Here is an 18,341-nt window from a genome sequence, read left to right as displayed (position 1 = left end):
GGATGTGTGTCGGAGGGTTGGCCCAGAGGAGACCCTAGCCTGTCATCATATCCACGCTGAGGGATGTGTGTCGGAGGGTTGGTCCAGAGGAGACCCTAGCCTGTCACCATATCCACACTGAGGGATGTGTGTCGGAGGGTTGGTCCAGATGAGACCCTAGTCTGTCACCATATCCACTCTAAGGGATGTGTGTCGGAGGGTTGGCCCAGGGCACTGCAGAGGAGACCCTAGCCTGTCACCATATCCACGCTGAGGGATGTGTGTCAGAGCTCAGCCTTAAAATACCATTCCTGCTCCTCCCTTGGTCTTCAAGCCATCCGACTCAAACACATCCATGCCAGACTCTCCTTCTCTCTTTTCGCCTCTGTCATGTTCAGGGTTGAATGTGTCAGAGAGAGTGGAGACTGCACCAGCTCCTTGACATGGGTGAAAAGCTCATTGATTCACATACGGATGCATAACTTACCTTTAAAAGGTGGCCATTTTGAGGTCAAATCTATCTAGGTTGTTACCTTTAAGTGGAAATTATGTAGGATAAATCATTCATGCTGAGACTAGACATAATATCAGAAGCCTGGGGGAAAGGTGAATCCAGCAGGGCATGTTTTTTTGGGAACTAGATTCTTCTTTTTCCCTCCCCCCACCTCAACCACCATTCCTTCCTCTGGCGCTCTTCATTCCGGTGAGGTGCAGACGTTTAACTGGTTTCTGTTGTTCATTGACTCCCACAAGGGCAAAAGGCAGAGGTGAAAATGCAGCTGTTGTGCGGCATGCTAAACAAGCTACATGCTCGCCACACTGCATGCCTGAGCAGCTCCATGTAAGAGTTGCCATGCAGGAGGCAGAACTGCTTAACATCACGGCTAATCACACTGTTCTCTGATTGGCTCTGGGGCTCTGCGTAGCGTTGCTCTGCTCATGCCTTGGTTTACTCATTTGGTTCCCATGTGTTAAGTTGTCTGTTTTAAAGTCTCTCGGGGGAGAAGGGGAACATAGAGCCTTGAAAAGGAACTGAGTAACTGGGCTCCGATTAAACCCTAGCCAGTAGGTTGTTGTTCAACTGTGGATAAAACTAGCATAGGATAATCTATGCCATTATAAAATAACATTTGTTCTTACCTGACTAAATAAAAGGTGAAAAAATAAAATAATAAGAAACACAAGAAAAATGTAGAGATGTGTTACAAGCTACAAGCTATGGGGGTTTAAAGTGCTTTTACCCATGTGACCTCTTGTTTGTTCCACTGTCCACCCACACAGGGTGTCACTGAGATATAGATCTGTCCACTTCAGAGAGACAAAACACTGGCTTCAAAGCGAGGGGATATGCACTCTGGCAACCCCAAATGTTTCTCCAGCACCGGGGACCATAACAGTCTCCACCTGCGGAACAGAGTGCTTCTCCCAATCCCCCATTCTGAAACCACTGACCCCCCCACCTCCTCCCTGCTCTGAAACCACTGACCACCTCCCTGCTCTGAAACCACTGACCCCCTCCCACCTTCTCCCTGCTCTGAAATTACTGACCCCTCCCTGCTTTAAAACCACCTCCCCCACCTCTGAAACCACTGACCCCCTCCCACCTCCTCCCTGCTTTAAAACCACCTCCCACCTCCTCCCACCTCTGAAACCACTGACCCCCTCCCACCTCCTCCCTGCTGTAAAACAACTGACCCCCTCCCTGCTCTGAAACCACCGACCTCCCACCTTCTCTGAAACCACTGACCCCCTCCCACCTCTTCCCTGCTCTGAAACTACTGACCCCCTCCCACCTCCTCCCCGCTCTGAAACCACTAACCCCCTCCCACCTCCTCCCTGCTCTGAAACCACTGACCCCCTCCCACCTCCTCCCTGCTCTGAAACTACTGACCCCCTTCCACCTCCTCCCTGCTCTGAAACCACTGACCCCCTCCCACCTCCTCCCTGCTCTGAAACTACTGACCCCCTCCCACCTCCTCCCTGCTCTGAAACCACTGACCCCCTCCCACCTCCTCCCTGCTCTGAAACTACTGACCCCCTCCCACCTCCTCCCTGCTCTGAAACTACTGACCCCCTTCCACCTCCTCCCCGCTCTGAAACCACTGACCCCCTGCAACCTCCACCCTGAGCCCAGCAGTGTGGAATCCCATTAACACACTGGGTTCTATCAACCACTACCAAACAGCACCCAGGGAGAGGGAACCAAACAGCACCCAGGGAGACAAAGAAAACTAAGGTAACTGAGCTAAACGACTACCTCTGCTTTGAGAGACTAGTCAAGGACCATATCACCTCCACCCTACCCCCTAGACCCACTCCAATTTGCTTAACCGCCCAAATAGGTCCTCAGACGACGCAATCTCAACCACACTGCACACTGCCCTAACCCATCTGGACAAGAGGAATACCTATGTGAGAATGCTGTTCATCGACTACAGCTCGGCATTTAACACCATAGTGCCCTCCAAGCTCGTCATCCTGGGTCTCGACCACGCCCTGTGCAATTGGGTATTGGACTTCCTGACGGGCCGCCTCCAGGTGGTGACGGTAGGTAACAACATCTCCACCCCGCTGATCCTCAACACTGGGGCCCCACAAGGGTGCTTTCTGAGCCCTCTCCTGTACTCCCTGTTCACCCACGACTGCGTGGCCATGCACGCCTCCAACTCAATCATCAAGTTTGTGGACGACACTACAGTGGTAGGCTTGATTACCAACAACGACGAGACGGCCTACAGGGAGGTGAGGCCCCTCGGAGTGTGGTGTCAGGAAAATAACCTCACACTCAACGTCAACAAAACAAAGGAGATGATTGTAGACTTCAGGAAACAGCAGAGGGAGCAGCCCCCTATCCACATCGACGGGACAGTAGTGGAGAGGGTAGCCAGTTTTAAGTTCCTCGGCGTACACGTCACGGACAAACTGAATTGGTCCACCCACACAGACAGCGTTGTGAAGAAGGCGCAGCAGCACCTCTTCAACCTCAGGAGGCTGAAGAAATTTGGGTTGTCACCAAAAGCACTCAAACTTCTACAGATGCACAATCGAGAGCATCCTGTCGGGCTGTATCACCGCCTGGTACGGCAACTGCTCCACCCACAACCGTAAGGCTCTCCAGAGGGTAGTAAGGTCTGCACAACGCATCCCCGGGGGCAAACTACCTGCCCTCCAGGACACCTACACCACCCAATGTCACAGGAAGGCCATAAAGAAAATCAAGGGCAACAACCACCCGAGCCACTGCCTGTTCACCCCGCTACCATCCAGAAGGCGAGGCCAGTACTACTACTGCATCTTTATTTAATACATATATCACCAGCCACTAAACTATGCCACTTTGTTTACATACCCTACATTACTCATCTCATATGTATATACTGTACTCGATACCATCTACTGCATCTTGCCTATGGTGTTCTGTACCATCACTCATTCATATATCTTTATGTACATATTCTTTATCCCTTTACACTTGTGTGTATAAGGTAGTAGTTTTGGAATTGTTAGGTTAGATTACTTGTTGGTTATTACTGCATTGTCGGAACTAGAAGCACAAGCATTTCGCTACACTCGCATTAACATCTTATAACCATGTGTATGTGACAAATCAATTGGATTTGAAACAGCACCCAGGGAGAGCGAACCAAACAGCACTCATAGTAGGTGCTGGCTTGCAGCTACAGACATGTCACTAACAGATGTTGTAACCTTGTCTGGAGCTTCCTCCTCGTCTTCCCAACAACCTCCCTGACCCGGCAGTCGCTTTCCCTTCCCTTGCTGGGAGACCGAGTCAGGGGGCAGCTGTCTGTGTGCTCTCCCTGAGGCTGGAGCCGCCATGGAGGACTGGGATGAATAAGACCCAGTGCCCACGGCTGGAGCCGCCATGGAGGACTGGGAATGTTGAGGCGGCGGCCTTTATATTCAGTGGCTCAGAACAAGCGCATCGAAGGGCGCACTGACTGTGGCTGTGTGGGCGATTTGTACCCAGCATGCCTACCGAGCGATTGAACATGCACCGCTTTGAAGATTAGGTGTTTGCATTATTTTGCATGTGTGACAGAAGATTAGGGGAAGTTATTCAGGCCCTGTAAACTGGGTCTGCTGGTGATACACATTTCAAATGAAATTAATGTATTGCATGTGTGTGATCAAAGAAGTAGCATTTCACTCAGACCGACATTGTGGGAGAGTTGCCAATGGCCTACTACCCATCAGGCAGAGTTGAAGAGAAGTCTGGCTTTATGTAGCCAGGGGTTCTGTTGAGTATGGATATTAATAAATCATTAAGGCCATCCAGGAACTGCCCATCTTTCTATCCAAGAAGATCCCATCTACCTGCCAAGTGCCAACTACTGCTTAAATTGGCCGAATTGTGTAACATGGAATGTAAGGAGGCCAAACCCGCCCACAGTTGTGTGATTTCATTGACTGAAAGCAGCTTCACCAGTCATGGTTTGAGTCAGGAGACCTTCAATAGGTCAGTCTTTGCAGCATAACATGAACCTTTAGGCAAATTCCTGAGAAAGCTAGTGGGACAATAATAACAACAGACCTTGAACTTTGACTTCAGTGGAAGGCTTGAATGAGCCAATGTTAGAGGTGATGCACATGTGCGTCTTTACCCGTGTGCAGAGTAAAACAAGTGCTTTCTGTTATCTTCAAGGCCCAGACTGAACAAAACATGTTGAGGCCCAATACAACACAGCTGTTCTGTCTGTTCAAAAGGAACACCAGCTATGCAGTGGCTAATGTTAGCCTACTCACCGTCTTCGGTCTCTTGCCACACAATGCCCTCCAGGTTGACGCTAGTCCCGGGCTCGCAGGGACCAAGGCAATCGGGCTCCGTGGCCAGGGACGCGTCTGATGTGTTGGACGCCACCGAGCGCGTGCGCACCATTATCTGCTCGCACGGGGACGCGATGTTGTCGCCTACGGCGGCCAGGAGGTGGAGGGCGGGAGGGGCCGGTGTGGAGACAGGAGATTCCATCTGCAAGAGAGAAGGGGGAAGACACGAGACACATCACTTAAAAAGCTCTGTATACAGCAGCAGATACTGTGTGGGAGGGGATGCCACAGAGAGGAAGTGCGTCTCAACGCATGGGAGACATCGAGGAATGCCAGTAAGGCCTTGATGTAAACTGATGCCTTGATTAGTCAAAGGGTGGTTGTTGTGTGGACTTGGCCCCTCTCTCTCTCCTTCCTCCCTCTGCTCCACCACCATGATTAGCAGACAGGAAGGCATTGAACTGCTTCAATCCCAACCACTGGCGGTCAGAGAAGGAGCGAGAGACTGTGTTAAGTACTCTCCCTTCTCTGGTCTCCCTCTCCTCACTCCCGCTCTTCTCTTGCCACACAGATCTGACACCACATCATCTCATGGACTGATCGTCACTAATTCAGCCAGATCTGACACCGCATCATCTCATGGGCTGATCTTCACTAATTCAGCCAGATCTGACACCGCATCATCTCATGGACTGATCATCACTAATTCAGCCAGATCTGACACCGCATCATCTCATGGACTGATCATCACTAATTCAGCCAGATCTGACACCGCATCATCTCATGGACTGATCGTCACTAATTCAGCCAGATCTGACACCGCATCATCTCATGGACTGATCTTCACTAATTCAGCCAGATCTGACACCGCGTCATATCATGGACTGATAATCACTAATTCAGCCAGATCTGACACCGCATGATGCGTCATATCATGGACTGATAATCACTAATTCAGCCAGATCTGACACCGCATCATCTCATGGACTGATCGTCACTAATTCAGCCAGATCTGACACCGCATCATCTCATGGACTGATCTTCACTAATTCAGCCAGATCTGACACCGCGTCATATCATGGACTGATAATCACTAATTCAGCCAGATCTGACACCGCATGATGCGTCATATCATGGACTGATAATCACTAATTCAGCCAGATCTGACACCGCGTCATATCATGGACTGATCATCACTAATTCAGCCAGATCTGACACCGCATGATCTCATGGACTGATCGTCACTAATTCAGCCAGATCAGACACCGCATCATCTCATGGACTGATCGTCACTAATTCAGCCAGATCTGACACCGCATCATCTCATGGACTGATTGTCACTAATTCAGCCAGATCTGACACCGCATCATCTCATGGACTGATCGTCACTAATTCAGCCAGATCTGACACCGCATCATCTCATGGACTGATCGTCACTATTTCAGCCAGATCTGACACCGCATCATCGCATGGTTGTGGTGAAGGAACAGGCGGCGAGGGACAGTAATTGATTCTGAGGCACTATGACGGTACAGGGAATAGGGAGACGGTGTGTGTGCGCTCAATGCATCAGAGAGAGATACCGCGCGAGAGCGATACTGGCTGATTTAAGCTCCATGGTGACACTGAGCTCAGTGCTCATTAATTCAAGGCAGTCAACATTAGAGTGCTTCAAAATTATTAGCTCTGATCTGCATGAGGAACAGGGCACAGCCAAACACTGTGCATTAATTGGGCATAAACCACTCCCTGCTCCAATTTTTTTTTTTTTTTTGCAAATGCAGGATCCAATTAGGCTTGAGTAAATAACAATTGACATGCAGCTTATAGGCCTATTGACCGCATGAATAATGTTTAAATACAACAATTTGCCTGCCACCACTTTTATGTATTTCCATGTAAAAGGACCCCTGAGAATCAACATGAGAAGTTCATAGGAACATATTAAACTGGGTGTAGAATGAAAGCTAAGAGTGCATCTTCTGGGGAAATTAAGGATAGATACATTTTTCAACCAAACTCCATCACAATGTTTGGGGGGCAGAAATAAAAGGCTTTGATTTGTCGATAAACATCTACCAGACAACGTCTTAAGGTATCAGAAATACATCAAACCAATAACGTTGACGTAAACACCACAGCAAACTAATATCACATTTTTCATTTGAGAAATGTTTTACTTTCTGTAAGTTTAAGAAATATTGCTTTCTGCCTTGTGATTCCGTTACCTAAAACCCAGATATCTTTCAAACATTTTTGTAATTTCTCTCATAAGGATAACTCTACTCAACAAACAGGATGCAGTCTATCACAGTGCCATCCGTTTTGTCACTAAAGCCCCATACACTACCCACCATTGCGACCTGTTCGCTCTCGTTGGTTGGCCCTCGCTTCATACTCGTCGCCAAACCCACTGGCTACAGCCTAAATAAATTGCTGCAGAGAAACCACTACTAAAGTGGAAGAGAAGAAGAAGAGACTTGCTTGGGTCAAGAATCACGAGCAATGGACATTAGACCGGTGGAAATCTGTCCTTTGGTCTGATGAGTCAATTCTTAGATTTTTGCTTCCAACCGCCGCGTCTTTGTGAGACGCAGAGAAGGTGAACGGATGATCTCTGCATGTGTGGTTCCCACCGTGAAGCATGGAGGAGGTGTGATGCGGCTTTGCTGGTGACAGTCTGATTTATTTAGAATTCAAGGCACACAATCAGCATGGCTACCACAGCATACTGCATCAATACACCATCCCGTCTGGTTTGTGCTTAGTGGGACTATTTGTTTTCCACAGGACAATAACCCAAAACACTCCTCCAGGCTGTGTAAGGGCTATTTGACCAAAAAGGAGAGTGACGGAATGCTGCATCAGATGACCTAGCCTCCACAATCACCCGACCTCAAGCCAATTGAGATGGTGTGAGATGAGTTGGACCACAGAGTGAAGTTAAAGCAGCCAACAAGTGCTCAGCATGTGTGGGAACTCTTTCAAAACTTTTGGAAAAGCATTCCTCATGAAGCTGGTTAACCTCACTAGGGTAGGGGGCACTATTTTCACCTCTGGATGAAAAGCGCGCCCAAAGTAAACTGTCTGCTACTCAGGCCCAGAAGCTAAGATATGCATATAATTAGTCGATTTGGATAGAAAACACTCAAGTTTCTAAAACTGTTAAAATAATGTCAATGAGTATAACAGAACTGAAATGGCAGATGAAATCCTGAGAAAAATCCATCCAGGAAGTGGGATTTTTTAAATGTTTGTAGTTTTCCATTGACTGCCCAATACAGATTCCATTGTCTTAGGACTCAAATTGCACTTCCTATGGCTTCCACTAGATGTCAACAATCTTTAGAGATTGTTTCAGGCTTGTATTCTGAAAAATGAGTGAGTAAGACCACTGAATGAGTGGACACTGCAGTGTCCCAGAGGTTTTTCCATGCGCACGACCGAGAGCGCGCCTTTCTTGATTTCCTTTTATATTGACAAAGCTTTGTCTGGTTGAAATATTGATTATTATGACTAAAAACAACCTGAGGATTGATTATAAACATTGTTTGACATGCTTCTATGAACTTTACTGATACTTTTAGGATTTTTCATCTGCCTGTTTTGACTACCTTTGAGCCTGTGGATTACTGAACAAAACAGAGGTTTTTGGATATAAAGAGTGTCAAGAATTTTTATCCCATTGTTCTAACTGAACTATTTTATAGCGTTGACCAATTCCCAGAGGTTGTAAGGCTCTGGTTAATGAAGAAATAGACAAAGTCCCAGTCTGCAATAGATCAATCCTTTACTCAGAGAGTGCTCTGCCCTCCAAGTGCAGAGCGAAACCATTTTATACACACGTTTATCATAGGCTACTCCCTGCTTAGGCAGGCAGAATTTTTCCCACTATGCCCATACATATTTCTCGTCTCATAGTTGCTCCCTGCTTGCATAGCTACAAAAGAGTACAATGCCCTAGTTATAATTCTTACACACATCAGATTATATTCTTATGATTCTAACACATTTCACACAGTTACAGTTTCAGGGTGCAACACTTTAGTCATCTTAAACATACAAATTATTCTATCAAAGAGGGACTTTATCGAACGAAACAAACATTTATTGAGTAAATGGGAGTCCTGCGAGTGCAACCATATGAAGACCAAAGGTAAGTGATACATTTTATCGCTATTTTGACTTGTCTAACTCTTCTACTTGGTTGGTAACTGTTTGTAATGATTTGTCTGCTGGGCGCTGTTCTCAGATAATCGCATGGTATGCTTTCGCCGTAAAGCCTTTTTGAAATCTGACAACGGTTGGATTAACAAGAAGTTAATCTTTAAACCGATGTATAACAATAGTATGTTTTATGAATTTTTATAATTAGTATTTCTGTTTTTGAATTTGTCACTCTGCAATTTCACTGGATGTTGGCCAGGTGGGTCTTTCCTGTTATTCTACAATGTAGAAAATAGTAAAAAAGAAAAACCCTTGAATGAGTAGTTGTCCAAACTTTAACCCGGAACCGTGTGACAGAATGTGGCCGGAACCATGTGACAGAATGGAGCCCGAATACTCAGAATACCATCATTCCAGTTTAATCTGTAGGTATATTTGTGGGGAGACAATATATGTACATGATTTCTCCTGTAAAATATATGAATCTTTACAAATGGCTTTTGAAATGCGCTTGAAAGGCCATTTCTCCTTACTAGCCTCCGAAAGGTATTTGTTCACTCCCTAGGAGAGAGGAGCTAGCAAATCAATGTGGCGGTGAGCTGCGGTGAGAGGGGCCTAATGACATGGTAATCACTCGGTGTCAGTTTATGATGCATGACGTGGCCAAACTGTGGCTGCAGTGTGCTGAGTGAATGGGACTGGACAGGTAATCAGCCTGCTGTCAACCTGTTCTGTTCCTGGGACTTATGGAGACACAGTGAGCCAGCAGACAAGCCTACACAAAGAACCCTATCCTCAAAGTGAAAGCCATGTAAAGACAGACGCAAACAGAACATAACAGAACTCTTCTAATGCACTTTGATTCTCAAACCACGTTTCCAGACAGGCATTACAGAAGTTGGCTAGTCCTGCAACTTTCTGCAGAATAATATTCTTTTCTACCCTGCAGTCCGCTCATTGCTCATTCTTGATTTCTAGATCGGCTAGATGGAAAGTAAATAAAACAAGCGGGCTACAGAGGGCTAAAATAAACTACCCTGGAGAGAATCGGCCGCTCTTCCTCGATCACATTTCCTTTGTAAATTGGAGGCAAGTATCATCACAAGTTGGGCTTTGACTCATTTTACGGCCTCCTTTAGATCCCTGGGAAATTAATGAGGCTGTTGTGGTGGCATGGAAACAACAGAAACAACAGGGTGAAGATGACAGGTTAAGTGTCCAGGAAGTGTTGAATTAAAAGGATTCCCCAGATGGCAACCACTAAGCATCAGTAGGAGAGGTATTTTGTTCACCACAAGGTCTCAGAGAGCTCCTTTAAGATGCTGGGAGCTGAGGCCTCAACAGAATCTCCTTTAAGACGCTGGGGCCTCAACAGAATCTCCTTTAAGACGCTGGGGCCTCAACAGAATCTCCTTTAAGACGCTGGGGCCTCAACAGAATCTCCTTTAAGACGCTGGGTGCTGGGGTCTCAGAGTCTGTTGGCTGTTGGAGTGTAAATCATGTCTAAGAAATTCTATAGGGATTTTAATACTGGAGTAAATGTTCTCATGTTCACAGTGGATTAACCTAGCCAACCTCTGAACTGAAGAGTTTAAAGGTCACGAATCCATTAACATCCTCTGTACTTTGAGCATAGTACAGTAGTGGTGTTCACTTAGGCACAGGGCTGAATGGTGAACAGAACTGACAAGCACATTTTGCATTATTGCTTGTTCCACTTAAGTTCAAGGCAAATGTTAAGTGATCCTCTATGAGAGCAGAGAGGCTGAAGGTATCAACAATGAAAGCATGGTTGTTTCCTTGTGCGTGGTGAGAGGCTGGAACAGTTGGGTACATCACCAACTTGAGGATCTCTGAGGGTGATAACGATTTAGATACTCTTGAACGATCTTACTGTCTGAATGATACGGGACTGTGAAATTCTATTCACCATGCCTGTCCAATAATATAAAAAACCATGATAAATGACCTGATACATTTAGACTACTTTCATTGATAAGTTGCTTCATGTATTGAATGACTAAGGAGAATGAAATGGGAAGGACGTCCTCCTCAACCAGAGGCGCAGGGAAACGACAAGAAATGACTAACTCTATTTGTAGTTTCCCTCATACTCCGCACAAAACAACAAACACTTTCATTCCGTGGCAGGCTGCACACACACAGTGAAGTGCTTGTCCATTCTGGGGTTCCAAAAGCCGCATGCTGAGGAAAGGACAAAACTGATTAAACAAGTCTCTGCCTCACCACTCAGCCAACACTGAATTGAGTAGCTTTACCCTCCCACAGGATTTACAGTCTGGTTTATAAAAACTCCCCTAAACCACAATGTTTGAGAGGTTTCTGCAGTGTCACGCGAGCCCTCCCTTCAAAAACAGCCCCATGCCAATTTCTTGAGAAAACCACAATGGCTAAGAAAGATGTTTAGCTGAGTGAAAGGATTTTGAATGGATTGGAGAATGATGTGGAGCATACCAAGTTGCTGACAGAATGACTAAATGTATTAGATTGAGAGGAAAATCTTTGCATGGATTTTCAGTTCATCTTCTCACAGTAATTTTCCGACTGGGGATGCTGCTGCACTTTTTGCCGAACATAAACCTTGGCTTCAATTTGTTTATTGGAATTGGGATTTAGAAACTGAGCTTATGGCTAGGGCAAGGATTACAAAGGGATTTATGCTGTAAATATCAACACACCTGTCTGGGTTGCTCCTCCCCATTCTATAGGCAGAAACTCAAAACAGGAAGTACCTGTGCTAAAGTCTATTCAAAGCTGGTCTGACCAATCGGAATCCATGCTTCAAGACTATTTTCACGCGGACTGGTACATGTTTTGTGTTGCCTCAGAATAATATTGACGTATACACCGACACAGTGACTTGGTTCATCAGGAAGTGTACAGGGTATGTTGTTCCCACTGTGACAACTAAAACCTATCCAAACCACAAACTGTGGCTAGGTGGCAGTATTCATGCAAAACTGAAAGCGCAAACCACCGCATTTAACCATGACAAAGTGACTGGGAATATGATCGAACACAAAACAGTCCAGCTATGCCCTCCGTAAGGCAATCAAACACGTCAGTACAGCGACAAAGTGGGGTCGCATTTTAACAAAAGGCTAAGCTGTGTCTCAATATATTTCACTTGTGATTTTCATGAATAGGAATATTTTCTAGGAATATTTATGTCCGTTGCGTTATGCTAATTAGTGTCAGTCGATGATTACGCTCCCCTCATGCGGGATGGGGAGTCACTAGAGGTTAACGGCTCAGTCACGAGACTCCAGAGAATCACAGATCATCAAGAGAAAAACCAGCTCCCGGACAAGCTTAACTCCTTTTTCTCCCCAATTTCATGTTATCCAATTGGTAGTTACAGTCTTGTCCCATCGCTACAACTCCTGTACGGACTCGAGAGAGGCAAAGGTCGAGAGCCATGCGTCCTCCGGAACATGACCCCTGCTTTTTGTCACAATGTTTGCTTAACCCGGAAGCCAGCCGCACCAATGTGTCGGAGGAAAAACCGTACAACTGGCGACAGAGTCAACGTGCACTGCGCCCAGCCCGCCACAGGAGTCACTACAGCGCGATGGGACAAGGACAACTGGGCCGGCCAAACCCTCCCCTAACCCGGACTACGCTGAGCCAATTGTACACCACCTTATGGGTCTCCCGGTCACGGCCAGCTGCGACATTCTGGGATCGAACCAGGATCTGTAGTGACACAGCTAGCATTGCGATGCAGTGCCTTAGATTGCTGCACCACTCGGGAGGCCCGTGAGTAAGCGTTCTAACCCTCACAAGGCTGCCGGTCCAGACAGCATCCCTTGCCGCGTCCTCAGAGCATAAGTAGACCAGCTGCCAGACAGCATCCCTAGTCACGTCCTCCAGCTGGCTGGAGTGTTTACGGACCTATTCAATCGCTCCCTATATCAGTCTGCGGTCCCCACTTGCTTCAAGATGTCCACCATTGTTCCTGTACCCAAGAAAGCGAAGGTAAGTGAACTAAATGACTATCGCCCGTAGCACTCACTTCTGTCATCTGTGACGACGCTCCCACTCTGTCTGCCGAATTCTCACTCTTTGCTCTTGTATTCCTTAGTAGGATGTTAGTGGGCAGAGCCGGGAGGGTCATCAGCGAAATGGGACACACCTGGGCTCGGGTGTGTCCCAGGATAAATGCACCTCTTCCCCATTCATTGGGGAGACTCTCCATGCAGACACAGATTTTGGTTATGTCATTTTTGTGGCTACTTGGCTTGTTTGCGTTGACACCTTTTAACACCGCTCATCACATGTATACACGCGACCACTCACACTACTAATTATATAATAATAATATAATAATAATAATAATAATAAATGCCATTTAGACCACACACACAGTCATGTGTGCATACATTCCATTGTCAATCATATTTACATTACTTCAGTTAATAAATACATTTTGTTATTCTTTATCTTCATGTTGTCTCCCTTTTTGTTACGGGCTTTGAGCCGGTTCGTGACACATACAAGTACTTTTGAGAGGCTAGTTAAGGATCATATCGCCTCCACCTTACCCGACACCCTGCAATTTGCATACCACCCAAACAGATCCACAGATGCAATCGGCATCTCACGACCCTATCCCATCTGGACAAGAGGAATACCTACGTAAGAATGCTGTTCACTGACTGGAGCTCAGCCATCAAGACGCTGCAGTGTGTTGTTAAGCTGCAGTGTCATAACACACCCGTCAGGGTTGTTACGCTGCAGTGTCATAACACACCAGTCAGGGTTGTTAAGCTGCAGTGTCATAACACACCAGTCAGGGTTGTTAAGCTGCAGTGTCATAACACACCCGTCAGGGTTGTTAAGCTGCAGTGTCATAACACACCAGTCAGGGTTGTTAAGCTGCAGTGTCATAACACACCAGTCAGGGTTGTTAAGCTGCAGTGTCATAACACACCCGTCAGGGTTGTTAAGCTGCAGTGTCATAACACACCCGTCAGGGTTGTTAAGCTGCAGTGTCATAACACACCCGTCAGGGTTGTTAAGCTGCAGTGTGTTGTTAAGCTGCAGTGTCATAACACACCCGTCAGGGTTGTTAAGCTGCAGTGTCATAACACACCCGTCAGGGTTGTTAAGCTGCAGTGTGTTGTTAAGCTGCAGTGTCATAACAACACACCCGTCAGGGTTGTTAAGCTGCAGTGTCACAACAACACACCCGTCAGGGTTGTTAAGCTGCAGTGTCACAACACACCCGTCAGGGTTGTTAAGCTGCAGTGTCACAACACACCCGTCAGGGTTGTTAAGCTGCAGTGTCACAACACACCCGTCAGGGTTGTTAAGCTGCAGTGTCACAACAACACACCCGTCAGGGTTGTTAAGCTGCAGTGTCACAACAACACACCCGTCAGGGTTGTTAAGCTGCAGTGTCACAACAACACACCCGTCAGGGTTGTTAAGCTGCAGTGTCACAACAACACACCCGTCAGGGTTGTTAAGCTGCAGTGTCACAACAACACACCCACACCCGTCAGTCAGGGTTGTTAAGCTGCAGTGTCACAACAACACACCCGTCAGGGTTGTTAAGCTGCAGTGTCACAACAACACACCCGTCAGGGTTGTTAAGCTGCAGTGTCACAACAACACACCCGTCAGGGTTGTTAAGCTGCAGTGTCACAACAACACACCCGTCAGGGTTGTTAAGCTGCAGTGTCATAACAACACACCCGTCAGGGTTGTTAAGCTGCAGTGTCATAACAACACACCCGTCAGGGTTGTTAAGCTGCAGTGTCATATCAACACACCCGTCAGGGTTGTTAAGCTGCAGTGTCATAACACACCCGTCAGGGTTGTTAAGCTGCAGTGTCATAACACACCAGTCAGGGTTGTTAAGCTGCAGTGTCATAACACACCCATCAGGGTTGTTACGCTGCAGTGTCATAACACACCCGTCAGGGTTGTTACGCTGCAGTGTCATATCAGTAGCTCCACCCCATGACAAAGGTTGAGTAAGTAGGATCCACCCCATGACAAAGGTTGAGTAAGTAGGATCCACCCCATGACAAAGGTTGAGTAAGTAGGATCCACCCCATGACAAAGGTTGAGTAAGTAGGATCCACCCCATGACAAAGGTTGAGTAAGTAGGATCCACCCCATGACAAAGGTTGAGTAAGTAGGATCCACCCCATGACAAAGGTTGAGTAAGTAGGATCCACCCCATGATAAAGGTTGAGTAAGTAGGATCCACCAGTACAGAAGAGTAGGCTATGCTTTCTGGAAATAACGTAGGCATACTTCTAGATTGACAGGTTGAGATATCCCAGATCCATCAACTGGCTGTAAATTCATTTGAACCCCAAATTGAATCAACTTAGCTACAGTACAAACTCATCCAGAGATACAACAGTGACAAAACACAAAGACAAGACCCAGCATCGTTTGTCAGAGGGAACAATTCGTGTTTTGGAAAAGGGAGTAGTTAACCTAATCTTTATCTCATTTAGCAAAACCTCGGAGCTTGCCTTGGACCAGATGGGTTCTCTTTCGTGGATCGAATAACCGTATCAGAACGGCAAAAATCAGATAGTCCTCTGAAAGGAACAACAACGCAAGCTGAATCAAATCAGGCTGTTTGGACTGGAAGGCAAGCTGTGTTGGGGCATCCCAGTAATGGAAGCTTTTATCCAAAGCAAGTCATGTGTGCATACATTCTACGTATGGGTGGTCCCGGGGATCGAACCCACTACTCTGTCGTTACCGCCAGCTAATGGAAGGCAAGCTCTGTGTTGGAGCCTCCCAGTAATGGAAGGCAAGAAGGCAAGCTCTGTGTTGGAGCCTCCCAGTAATGAAGGCAAGCTCTGTGTTGGAGCATCCCAGTAATGAAGGCAAGCTCTGTGTTGGGGCATCCCAGTAATGAAGGCAAGCTCTGTGTGGGGCATCCCAGTAATTAGTCATTTGCTTACACTCAGGGACATAAATATTGGGTCTAGTTTTTCTGAATGACTGATCCTACTTAAGTGTACAATGGGATGGAAAAGAATGAAACGGCAAATCCCATAGAGACAGTAACAAGGTTATGCCATCAACTGTAATGCCTCCTGCCCTGTTGAAACTCAGCAACAAACAACTCCAGACCTCAAACACGGCCCCCTGGCTTATGCAAAACATCAGTTACTACGAGGTATGTTGAGCATTGAACAGTCATCCGTATCCATTTTCAGCGTGGGTGAGGTATGAGGAATTCAATCTTAACACCAGAGAAAGAAAGAACGAAAGCAAAGAAGAGGAAACGTGTGAGTTCTCAGAGGTAAGAGGATATGATTGATAAAGCAGGAAAGAAACTGCCCGTAGTCTTAGATAATTGCCAAACTGCATGTTTCCACTTCAGTTCTACAACTCATTTTGATGCCAGGGAAAGTGCTTTGTGGATCGGTGGCTTCCCTGGAGTCAGGCCAGAGGTGACGTCACCCATCACCTGAATGACTGAGCCGTGAGAGTCCAGAGTCCCCCTCTCTGCATCATCGGCTACCAGTCCCCCTCTCTGCATCATCGGCTACCAGTCAAGCACAGTGGTTCATGGAGAACAGCAGCCATGTTCCTTATTAGATTAGTCAGTACATCTTCATGTTTACTTTAACACACAGTAGCCTAGTTTCCTGGTACAAGACAGTGGATGACAACAGCTGTGCTTGATGTTCTCTTGAAATAAAGCCATCCTGCAATCAAACACTAATGTGAATATTGCCACACTGATTGTGTCCCTATGCTGCAGTTTCAATGAGGACACTACGTCTCGGGTAAGTCATTTGATCCTCTCAAGCCATGTTAGCCTACTTACAGATTCTCTAGTACTGCATTGATTGCGGTGACTCATATGCAAAATATAGACTTGGACGAGTGCACAAATCGCAGTACCTATAGCGAACCAATGATCCTCAGAAAAAACAAATGTTTATACCCCTCACATGAGGTGACTGAAAGCCTAGTATGACAACCTTGGATGTAGCAAGCTTCCAGAGAGCTAGACTGTTTACGGCTGCTTGACAATATTGCAGACGCTGAAGCTTCCAGACACTGCAAGAGAACTACACAGAGAATACAAACACCCTGAAGTAGACACATTACCACCAGCTGCTAAACAGGCACTTTCGGTTTCTAGGCAACTCTGTTTCAGCTTGCTAACTGTAGGCTTTTAGGACCACACTTGTAACACTCAGAAATAAAACAGAAGAGAAACTAAGCTGTGAATTCAGTCACCCATAACCATGAACAGTAAGCCAGTTGCTCATTTCATGTAAATAACATACACAATAATTATGCTCTATGCCATATGGCTCCTTTGAATGTATAGGCCTGTGCCCAGGTTTCAAGTGGATTTTTTCTCCCGGAGATTAAATGGGCTACATCAAACAATATGGCTGATGTGGTGTTCCGGCTACTAGCCTAGATGTAAATAAATATATTACAATTCTACTTCTGACAATCTTTACAAGAACATCAAGGCATACCTTCAGATCATATATTTAAAGTAACTAGAATGTAGCCTAGAAGCCAATCAAGACAACCTAGATTAAGACACTGTGATTAGGTGAGCCAAACAGGGGAATCTGAGATAAGAACACATCTAAAAAAAAATATAAAACATTTTTTTTTATTACCTTTATTTAACTAGGCAAGTCAGTTAAGTACACATTCTTATTTTCAATGACTGCCTAGGAACAGTGAGTTAACTGCCTTGTTCAGGGGCAGAACAACAGATTTTTACCTTGTCGGCTCAGGGATTCGATCTTGCATCCTTTCGGTTACTAGCCTAACGCTCTAACCACTAGGCTACCTGCCGCCCCACAAATATGAGATGTGAATGTACCATGTGGGCTCCCATCAATCTAACAGTCCTTAACAATCGCTTTGGGCTGCAGCTCACCTGTTACTAAGTGGAACGAAACATAGCACTTCCTTGCAAATTAAGGAACTCTTCCTAAGCAAACAAAGACATTGTCAACCTGACACCTACCCAATGTTGCCCAGGGCTAAAGCAGAGGCAGGGAAGGCAAACCAGCCAGAGGAGCCACTTGAGACAGATGTGAAGAGCTTTACCTGAAGAGACATCTGTATTCAGTGATGAAAGAACAGCAGGTGCTTCACAGAGACACTAGATTCCTCCCTGTCCTACAAGAAGTGTGATTGAGAGTGAAGGTGACTGAGGCAGACAGAAGGCCCAAGACAGTGTGTGGATAAGGGAGGTATTTTCGTTAGTCATCACGTATCTCATCATCACACAGCATACGGAGACTAGTTTGAGGATTGGAAAAGCCTATCACCTGTCAGTGTGAGAAGCTACTCAATTTTTGTAATTGTTTTATTTAACCTTTATTTAACTAGGCAAGTCAGTTAAGAACAAATTCTTACTTACAATG

General features: G+C 46.2%; 1 pseudogene; it reads right to left on the bottom strand.

Annotated features, from left to right (window-relative positions):
- LOC124035499 overlaps positions 1–18,341 on the bottom strand; it is a 92,536-nt pseudogene that overhangs the window by 21,150 nt on the left and 53,045 nt on the right.

This window comes from Oncorhynchus gorbuscha, linkage group LG05 (genome assembly GCF_021184085.1).
Source record: "Oncorhynchus gorbuscha isolate QuinsamMale2020 ecotype Even-year linkage group LG05, OgorEven_v1.0, whole genome shotgun sequence".
Taxonomy (NCBI): domain Eukaryota; kingdom Metazoa; phylum Chordata; class Actinopteri; order Salmoniformes; family Salmonidae; genus Oncorhynchus; species Oncorhynchus gorbuscha.
Note: the sequence above shows the minus strand (reverse complement) of the source record. Positions and strands in the feature narration are given on the sequence as shown.